An 11,949-nucleotide genomic window follows, 5' to 3' on the forward strand; every position below is an offset into this window, starting at 1 on the left:
TTCAATTGCATTGAATGAATAGTACCAAAAATCAATCTCGGATTTCTATGAGCAGAATTGCCCCCGAGGCTCAAATCTCAACCTAGTATGTCTAGGACATGGCAAAGAATGAAAGGGAAGGCTTTACATACCTTAGTTGCGCCTTACGCTCGTCCAGGTTCAGTTTCCGTTTCGCCCGAAATCTACAAATGGTCATGTTTACCAATTGTCAACCATAAGACTTTAAGACTTAAATCTTGAAGCAACACTTTTCTACAGAGATTTGGGCAGCATTTCCCCTATACATATAGCACCCCCGAGAATTCAACTCGGCCAGAATGATCAACAACAATCCAACAACAACACTAACAACAACAACAAGCACTATAACACACAATACAACACAACTAGTCTTGTTTTCCACATAGTCCAACAACTTCCATTCCAACTTCACAATTTCAAACTAATATCAACATTTCCATATTCATTAACTAACTTAAGACCATATACATACGATTCAGAACCATTTTACATTATTCCGCAAAATGCACAAACGTTCCACAAAAACCATAATTCGTCTCAAATCTCCAATCTTCGGCATAAACATCCGCAACACATTTCATCTTCTAGTTTCATGATTTACATTAACTTTCACCACTAATCACACTACTTCCCATTAATACAAAAGACTACATACAAGTCACATTTGCTTTCACAACACTTTCCAAACAAGACTACAACTTCATTAAATCATCATATTCTCATTTGCATCATAGAATGCATATCAACAACAACTAACTCATTGCATGGAACTTAATTCACATATTACACTACACATATGTATTCATTCGGCCAACTCCCCACATTTCCAACTTCAACCAAAACCATTAAGCTTTCATTTCTAGTATCGTGTTCACAACAACTACAACTAGAATGCTACATAAAATCAACTCATCTTTGACTACACAACAACACATGTATACGGCTACATACATACATATATACATCCATGAAACTTCCATATTTCCATGAATTTTAGCCATTTCTACATTCTACAACATAAACCAAACCTTCATAACACATAAAAAGGGATTAAATCTTACCCTTTCTCTTCAACTTCTTCACTTGAATAAGTTGTCATATTGAAGAAACAAGTCCTCTTTCTTTCAAACCAATTACACCAAGTTGTAGAGGACCCTTAATATAGTAGAAAAACAACAAGACAATAATTTTTGGATCAAAATTTGGAGGGGGTGAAGGTGAGGGGTAAGGGCCGAATATGCCCTTCTCTTTTGCTCTTGTTCTTCTTCTTTCTCTCCTTGTGTTTATCTTCTTGAACTTTCTATAGGATAAGGACTAATATATATTAGTTAGCACATGGGAAATTAATAAAAATCAAATGGGCTTGGCCAAGCACATGGCCGGCCATCCCATCTCTTTTGGGCCTCATTTTCATATTTTTTTTGAGCCCAATTACTTATAATTTTCATTTTGTAATTCCCGAACTAATTTTCGAAATTCCAATTTTGCTCTTGGCCCTCCTCCGAGTTTCCACACCAATATTTCTCATGAACGACACACACATGTGTGAATTCAAATCAACATGTAGCCCCATTCCTTACAAATCAAAGTCATTTCAAATTTTCCCGAACACGCGAAAGTACGGGATATAACACAGACGAACAATACGGGTGCTCCCCATGGGGATGAACTAGGCCTAATAAAGCCTTTATCAAGCAAGTTTTTCAGTTGCTCCTTCAACTCTTTCAATTCTGCGGGAGCTAATCTATAAGGAGGAATATATATAGGTTTCGTGCTTGGCAACACATCAATAGCAAAATCAATCTCCCGCTCGGGAGGAAGGCCTGGAAGCTATTCCGGGAACACATCCGGAAATTCATTTACTACGGGAACTGACTGAAGAGTCAGCGATTCAGCTTCTACATCTTGAACCCGAACTAGATGATAAATGCAACCTTTTGTGATCATTTTTCTTGCCTTTAGATAGGAAATAAACCTACCTTTTGGTGACGCCGTATTCCCTTTCTATTCTAAAACTGGTTCTCCCGAAAATTGGAAACGAACCATTTTCGTTCTACAATCAACATTGGCATAACAAGAAGCCAACTAATCCATGCCCTTAATAACATCAAAATCCACCATTTCTAGCTCATGCAAATCGATCATGGTACGACGATCACAAATCATAATTATACAATTTCAACATACCCGGCTAGCTATTACCGATTCACCCACGGGTGTAGACACCTCAAAAGGTTTGATCGACTCCTGTTCGACTCTAAATCGACCGGCAATATAAGGGGTAACATATGAAAATGTGGAGCCCGGATCAATCAAAGCATATACATCATGAGAGAATACCGATAATATACCTGTGACCACGTTAGGAGAAGACTCGAGATCTTGGCGTCCAGCCAGAGCATAAACACGGTGCTGAGGACCGCTAGAACTGGGAGCTCTCCCCTACCTCTACCATGGCCGACTGGCGCATGTGAACCTGGCCCCATAGGGCGTACAGATGCTGAAGATCCAGCTATCGACCCCGAAGGCTGGGTCCTACCTCTACCATGAACTGAGGGGCAATCACGCATGATATGGCCTGGTCGACCACATGAATAACAAACATTTGAACCCAATCGGCATCGACCCCAATGCAACTTCCCACACTGGGAACATCGTAGGGCGGGTGGCCTTGCCTGACCCGAATCATCCCTAAACTGAGACCCTGAAAAACTCGGACTCGGCCCTGAACGAGCAGATCTATCAAATATCTTGCCTGAAAACCGTGGAGGTGCACTGGTCATAAAATAGCCTGAATGTCTGGGGAACTGCTGCCTGTGCCCACCTCTAAACTCGCTCGTCGGACCCAAAGATCTAGCCCTCTTGCCATATCCCCTATCTTGCTCGCGTTCACTTCTCTGCTGTTGTAAGCTTTCTTCTAAGTTCTGAGCATGGGCCTGAATGCGCGCAATATCCATACCGTCCTGAAGGGACGCAGTCAAGCATCTATCCATCAAGTGTGGCCCTAGGCCTTTCACAAATCGGTGCACTCGGTCACCCATGTCCGCTACCATGGCCGAAGCATACCTAGCCAAGGAATTAAAGCGGAGACTATACTCTAGAGCACTCATACTACCTTGCCTCAAATTTAAGAACTTATCGGCTCTAGCTTGCCGAACTTCCGGAGGCATATAGTGTCGGAGAAAAGCATCAACAAACTCTTGCCATATCGGGAGAGGTGCATTGGCTCCCCGTGAAGCCATCCAAACCGTATACCATTGTATCGAGACATCTCTCAATCTATATGATGCTAGCTCCACCGATTCGGTGTCCGAAGCATGTATCAATCGGAGCGTCCTCAACATACCATCAATGAAATCCTAAGGGTCCTCTTCCGGCTTTGATCCAAAGAATTCCGGAGGGTTCAAAGTAATGAAGTCACGGTCCCTTGCACTAACAACCCTATCACCTTGCCCTGAACGTTGCCTCTGAGTCTGGGCCGCAACCAATTGAGTCAGCAATTTAATGGCCTCTTTCACATTTTGGCCCGAAGCATCCGGTGGAGGAGCCGGAGGTGCTGGAGCTGGGGCTGAGGCTCCCTCACGCTCCTCAGTAATAGGCACGATCTGGGAGGACTGAGATTGAGCCGCATTCTGAGACTCACTTTCCTCTACTACCGGTGGCGGTGCTCTTTCAGCCCGCTTTTCTGCCACCGTCTTGCCCTTTTGGGCTGCTGTAGCCTTTCTCTTTACAGGCATTTCTGAAATACACAACACACGATTAAGGAACAAGAATTTCTTATATCATAGCTATATCGCACGATTCTTATGAAGAAAGAAGGTCATTTATTCCTAAAATGTCCGTAGCTTCTTGTTTATAAGTGTGGCGCACAACACACCCATAACCAAGACTCTACTAGACACGGCTCATAGACACACCCTAGGACTGAACCGCTCTGATACCATTTTTGTCACGACGCGCCTGGAGGGCCGCTACGAGCACCCGGTGCTAGCCCACCCGGGCACCCTTTAACTTACGCTTATGCTTACGTCTAGGTGAGCCATACAGTTAAACATATAAATCTATTCATTCATCATACTAGTCCCTTTGGACGACAATGCCTTTATATCATAATTGGCGTCTAGGCCACATCAAATGTACATAAGCCGACAACGTTACCAAAAGATATACAAAATATAGGCCGACAAGGCCAGACATATCTAACCATGTACACGTGACTATGAGCCTCTAAAAAGAGTATGACATAACACATGAGCGGGTCAGGACCCCGCTATGCCCATAATTATATACACAAGAATAAGTACCCAAAAGCTACGGCTCCGAATGAAATGGAGCTCTGCTCTGAAACCTCTGAGAAAAGTAGCTATGGATCAAGTGTATCTCCCTGTACACCTGGGGGCATGACGCAGCGTCCACAAACAAAAGGACGTCAGTACGAAGAATGTACTGATTATATAAAGCATGATCAATTTCAATATAGGAGCATAAATAGCAACATAAGAAATAGCATAGAATGGGAGACAGTAATATCATCGTCATAGGCACTTACTTGCCGTGCATAAGATCTTTCCGTTCCGTATTTGTACTCGTATTCCTATACCTACCTTTATTCACATTTATATCATATCATATTCGTATTCATACTCATAACCATATCATATACATAATCATATCATATACATAGCATTTACATAGCATACCCGACCACGTAAGATCGGTGTTTCATGCATACTTGGCCAACCAAGGCTCAAGGTTACTCATACCTAGCCCTACCAAGGCGTCAGGGTTATCCGTACTATCTGCAGAGGTGTGTGCGCGTTTCGTAGTCGTATACATACTTATTTACGTATCATACCCGGCCTCATAAGCTCGGGGTTCCATAATAGTCATACGTAGATACATACACATACTAGCTCATAAGCATCATTATCACAATCGTCGTCAACATCATTATTACTACTATCGTCAATCATCACATTTACCTTAATAGGCATACTCGTCATACGAGGAACTTAGTACAATCGCAGCATATCGTGAATCATAAGCTTAATAGCTTTGAAGATAGAAGCATTTGGAGAACCTCATAAGCTCGTAGAAGATTTAGATGATTGGCCAAAGAACCATGCCTTATGAAAGAAGGGTTAGCCTTACATACCTTTTCCGTTCAACTATTTCACACTTGCTCGTCCTCCTCTGAAGCTCACGTGTCTACCTTCATTAAGGGCATACTACCGTTATAATCGACAACTAGCATATATGACCAAAGCTGTTTTTATTTTGTTAAGCATATGAGTTGCTTATGAATAATTTAGAAGCGGAAATATTAAGAAAGGCTAGGGGAAAAAAGGTAAAATGGCAATATGACTCGTGGAAATATGGAGGAAGACGAAGGGAAAATTTGGAATTCGGAAAAAAATTATTTGTCATGAAGAATAAAACAAAAAAATGGGCTTGGGCCATTGGACCATGTTGGCCATCCAAGTGGGTGGGCTTAGGCCCAATTAAAAGCCTAATGGATAAATAAAAATATGACTTAGTCATCTTATTTCAAAAACATTCTAGACATTTCAAGAAAACAAAAGAACATAAGAGAAGAAGGAGAAACATCTTCAAGGGCCATTTCGGCCAAGTGCAAAAATCAACAAGAAAATTGACAAAAATTCCTTCAAAAATCATTTTCTACCAAGTGGAGGGTCCTTAACAAAGTAGAGTTGTTATTGAAGCAAGAAAAACACAAATTCATAAGTTGGAAATTCAAGCAAGTTGGAGAATCAAAGAAGAAGATTTTGACGAGATTGCAACGTGAATTCGGAATAGCAAAAGGAGCGGAAAGAGGTATGTAAGGCCTCACCCTTCCTTCTATGGCATGTCTTAGATGTAATAAGTTGGGTACGAGCCTCGGGGACGACTCTGTTCCCCGGAATCCGCACCTAAAGTTTCCTCATTTTCCTTTAGTAGAATTGAACTAGAAAGAGTGCAAATGTTGGAAAGACCTCCTAAACCCCTAGAACTTGTATAACTGGGACCCGATTACTCTAAGACCCTTACAAGTAACGCCATGACATGTAATATATGCAAATCATATACGCTACCTTATTCGGCCCGAGGTGGGCCCGATACTCTCGGATTTTCCCTATAGTCTTGTTTGAATTACTTGAAGTTGAATCCAAAGGGGACCTTTGATCCCGATTTCGTTACCAATGATAAGTACTATGACTACTCCAACGAGAATGTTTCTATGATGACAATGATGACGGCAATGCTAGTCAAGTGAATGTGCCTATGACAAGTACGACCGGAACGATTCTACGACCAAGATTCCTAAGCTAAGGATTTAATGTGAACAAGAAGTTGATAAACTAATTTTTGAATCCTATTCATATCCTTTAGCTATGACTTTACTTTCTAAAGACCCCAAAGCTTATGAACTGTCATCTATGATGCCCACGATTTCATTCTACGTTTACTTTAATATTATTCTCCGTTGATAGTCTCACCTTAAAATACCCATTCCTTCAAGGTGAGACAAAGCGATCATGAGTATTCTATAATGTAATCGGCGGTTACCGACTTTATGTCACTCCGATAGACATAACTTTCTTTGGACTCCCGTGTATGCTGGTTATATGATACAGGTATATGTGTATGGATATGTATATGTATATCAGATAAGTATTTGTATATAAGACATGTATATGTATAATAGAGAAGTAAATGTACATGTATATGTATATGGGGAAAGGGGAAGGGCCACTGTTATATCACCGCCTGATTCAGCTGGATTCCATCCTGGACGTGGGATGCCCGGACGCGGGAGATGGGAGAGCCGTACGCGGCGTCTGTATATATATGATGTATGATATATATGATATGATGTGTTGGGACACCGTTGGGGAGGGGGGTTGGGAGAGCCGTTGTATTCGGCGTCTGTAAATGTGAGTAAAAGATACCGTTTACTGAATTGTACTGTTTTCTGTATACGAGAATAAGGGACACCGTGTCCTGAAAAAGGGGCAATGCTATGACATGATACGCTATGCCAAGATATACTATGATATGAGATGCTACGACATGACGTGATACGACACGCTATGATAGAGCAGCACATAATATGATAAAATATGACACGATATAAATCCTATTTTCTGTGTCTACGAGAAAGAAATGTCTCAAAGAGAAAAGGACAAGCCTACATGATAGCCGGCCTGAAACAGAGGCCTTCCCACGTACAGGTTACTTTCCTGCCTCGTTATATGTCCTATGACTCCATGATATTGTTAATCGTACTCTATGTTACTGTTTATATTATCTTTTATGCCTTACATACTCGGTACACTATTCGTACTGACGTCCCTTCTTGTGGACGCTGTGTTTCATGCCGCGCAGGTCAGCCGACAGGTGGACGTGATCCTTAGAAGTTATACCAGCCACACTTGACAGCGCTCCAGTTGTTTCGGAGCCTCACTCCAGCGGTACTTTTTTGTGTATGTACATTCGGGCACGACAGTACTCGGCCCTTTCCATGTATAAGTGTACTATGTCTAGAGGCTCGTAGACAGATATGCACAGTCAGCTATGTACAGTTAGATGTGTTGTATTTTGAATTGTTCGCGTCCCGGTATAACGCGATAGCGGAAAGCTTACTACTTATGTTTATGGTGACGCTGCTAATGTTAATGTTCAGAAAGGAAAAAAAAATATGGCTCTGTTTACACGGCTTGCCATGAGGTAAAGGTAATATGATAGATAAGGGGTGCTCGGTACAAGTATCGGGTACTCGCCACTGCCCCTAGTCGGGTCATGACAAAAGCTAAGGAAAATCGGACGGTATCTCCTTTATTTATACAACTTTCCCCCATATCGTAAATCAACTCCCAAACGTCAACAATACATTCACAATGTTACAACCATAGTCGTTATCCACCCACATTACCCATATTCCTAGACTTACTTTCAATTACCCATATCCGTGGCCATATCATATAACCACGTTCATTCACATTCATTGCCTATCCATGTCCTCAACGTAATTTATAACACATTCATGTCACAACACAACAACAATCATGATTCAATCCAAACTATTTCTCAAAATGGCACTATTCAACATTCATGACCCATTTTACCATATTCTTCTACAATCCAAGTATTCCAACTCTTAAATACCTTAAACAACATAGAAATATGATGAATCTTACCTTAGATGTTGTAGGAATAAGCTTTAGTTGATAATACTCCACTTGAGCAAAAACCCTAGTTTATCTCTATGAGATTTCTTGACTTGAATGATCCTTAATGGGTTTGCTTACACTTGACTAACTTGTTTAATGTTGTTGATCACCAAATATCCTTGAATGCTTGTGGAATATATGTAGAGAGATGTTTTAGAGAGAAGGGGTGTGGAGTAGAAGTGAAATGAAATAACCTTGGTCCATTTATTTAATTACTCAAAATCTGATCTTAATGAACAACACAGTGGTCGTAAACTTGGTTTACGGTCCGTATTCCAGTTTACGGACCGTCCTTCATGGTCGTATTTAATCATAACTGAACCTGAAACTCAGGCTGAAACATGGTGATTTACGATCATGGTTTACGGGCCGTAAACCACTTTACGGTCCGTATTTCAGGTCGTATTTAACCATTTGATCATTTGGCAGAAAGTTGAAGTTTTGGAAGCCAAAATACGACATGGCAGTTTACGGAACGTATACCACTTTACGACCAACTGACCAGAATGCAAACCTGCAACTTTTCATATTTCCAAAACCTATAATTAGTCTTTGTGGAGCATAACCTATCTCTTATTGCAATTGCCTTCGGAATCTTACTTAGGGTCGTCAAACGTTGTTTCTTACTTATGGAAATACCGTATACTCGTACTCCTCACTAGATCATTCACTTGAGTACCAACGGAAGATTTTTCGAGGTGTAACATTATTCAGCTAGACAGGTGTTGACACCCAATTTCGTCCCTCCTTTATTCTATTTTTTATTTCTGCGGGCTTCTAAATTTATTGGCGAGCTAAATATTTTTCACTATTAATATCGTTATTTTTCATTTTTCACTATTACTAGCATCACTTTATCACAAATTTCAAAAGGGTTCGTCATCACTTTATTTTCGTTAAAATAATTATACTTTATCAAGTCCTTTATCTTCTACATATTAGTCATTAATTATCATGATATATATTACTAGTTATTAAGTTAAAAGCCCAAGAATAATTAAAATAAAGGAGAAAAAACCCATATTTTCGGACCAACATTTGGGCCCAAATGATCCAGTCCATTACCCACTCATCCAACCCGGTTCCATTCATTTTCTCCAAACCAGCCCATTTTAACAACTCACCCGACAGCCAAGCCCACTACTCACTTACCCAGTCCAGCCTATACCCGCCGTTACCCGACCCAGACCAGCCCAAAAGAGAATGACCCGGTCCATCTCTTCTTCATCAGCAAACCTAAAACCTAATCAACAAACATACACCGCAGCCCCTTCACCTCTCTCTATACCCTACTCCCTCTCTCCCTTCAATTTCTAGCAAAGAGCTAAACCTTCTTTCACCATGGCAGATCTTTTGCCATCCTATTTTTGTGCAATGCTCTCTTCACCCCTCTGCCCCCTCTCTGTCGTCGTCTTCTTCCTCCTTCCATTTCAAGAAGTGGTCCAAATCCTCTCAGCCATGGCAGAACTTTGCCTTACCATTTGCATACGAATCTCTCCTCTCTCATCTTCAACGAGCCAGTCAACACAAATGGCCAAAAACCCTTCTGAATTTCGGAAAAATAAAGCAACGTCAGAGATTCAATTTTCAAAATGAAAACGGCTATTCAACTTCAAATCCCGCCCAAAAACGAGTGAAAACCCTAGTTCGTCTACTGTAAAATTGCTTTAAAGCCTCAGCCGAAAAGGGGGATAAAAACACTGATGGGGGGGGGGGGGGGGGAACCACTGAATACTTTACCATATTCAACATTTCCACTTTTCCACTAAAGCTTTAAGTTTTAGTTTTGTTACAATTCGATTCTGTTTTCGGGGATTCACTGGAAAATATCATCGAGCCATAGCCCCACTCTAAAAAAAAAAAAGAATAACCAACATTACTCTATTTTCACTTTTTGGTTTGAAACTTTAGTTAATTTAAGCGGGTTCGGGTTCGTTCGAGTTCGAGCATAAATTCGAGGCCTCGACGCCCCAATTCACTGCACCAACAGAAGGTGAACAATCTTTCTTTAACTAGTTCAATTTCCGTTTTAGTAATTTAATAAGTGTTTATGTGTTCCCACATGTCTATCGTTTCAGTCACTTTAGTTCGTTCACATGTATTCTGTTATTAGTTAATCTGATTCTAATTAGTAGCTTGATAGGATTTGTGTATATCGATGTTTAGTTAATGCCGTGGGTCCTACATTCCTGCTGCTTATCTATATAAGATGAATATGTATTCATACTTGTGGTCTTGTTTCTTAACCCTCTCGGATCCAACCATGTAGATTGAATAGTATAATGCTATTGTTTGTTAGTCAAGTTGTAATGTGTATCGGTCCTGTTTAGGTTGTGTGTTCTTATTTGATGAGTTTAAGTATATTTAAAGGGCCTTCGCGATCTGCGTCCATATGGTATTGTTAGCCTAAACCTGTTTAATCAAGGATCAGTATGTAGTTAGGCGTTTCAATTGATAGGTTGTCTATTTTGTTCTGGTTTAGGGTACATTTAATTCAAACTTTGTATAGTAGCATTTCTTTGCAATTCTGTTTAAGGAGTCAGTTCCTGTTATACAGTAGCAATAACTTCAAATCCTATTTTGGTCAAATCCTTGCTCATTAATGTGGCTCAATATCTGATGGTAAATTGTATTGCTCGTATGTGACTAAGGTTGTTTAAGATATGAGTTTACTGTTTGTAGTCCTAGAATGAATCTGGAACAAAACTTCATTAGCTACTGATAGGATTATGTTTAGAAGTCCAATTTGTGTATTTTTCAGCATCATTGTGTTGTCTAAAAAATAGAGTCTGATTCGATTGAAATAAGATGATTAGATGTTGTTTTATATTTCCATCAAGCTAGATATCGTTTAAACGTACCTGGGTATTTCTGGCAATCTTAGTATGTTCATATGTGACTCAAATCCGTGAAGTACGCGTCTATGTTCGACTCTATTTTTGCTGTTTGGAGGAATATGTTTGTTGTTGAGGCAAATGACTGTTGCGGTCTGGCCATTCGCTGCGGCCTTTAAGGGCAGATTGTTGCTGCAGTTTTAGCCCGAATATTGCGGAATGTTGGGCACTTTGAATTGATTTCAGTCATTAAGTCAAATGCCATATTCTTATCCAACTGAGCTGCATGTTTGAAATAAAAACCAGTGGTGTTCCTTTATGTTGCTGTGTTACATTCCTTTTAAGTTTGTCTGTTGCTCGTTGTTTGTCTGCTGAATTAAGTGTCACTTCTTGGAGACAAAATTAGACTTGAACAACTACCTCTCCTCACTGTAGTCATTGGCCGTGTAAAAGTGGGTTTAAAATTTCCTATGAAACATCAAGTTACGTATTCTTGTTATTGTCAATTGCAAGCGACAATGTTAATCTAATTATGTTTAGCCCTATTCATTGATTATGTACTAATTATTTTCCTTTCATTTTTTTGCATGAACATCGCATACGAGTCTTGGACTCATCCTTCTCCGCATTCGGTGTTGGGCTAAAAGCCCAACAAGATATTCTTCTCGAGTCCAGTCTATTCGAAGCAGTACCTAAAAAAGGGGATCGCTGGGCCGAATCCCAACAACAAAACAGTCACAGCAGACCGTTCACAGCAGCCCAAAATGGGCTGAGCCCATCTCATTACATTTTTACACCTCTATTTTTACTTTATTGCATTTAACTTGTATTGTTTTGACTAACATTTCATCTTACTCTTATTT

Source organism: Lycium barbarum, chromosome 7, assembly GCF_019175385.1.
Source record: "Lycium barbarum isolate Lr01 chromosome 7, ASM1917538v2, whole genome shotgun sequence".
Lineage (NCBI taxonomy): Eukaryota > Viridiplantae > Streptophyta > Magnoliopsida > Solanales > Solanaceae > Lycium > Lycium barbarum.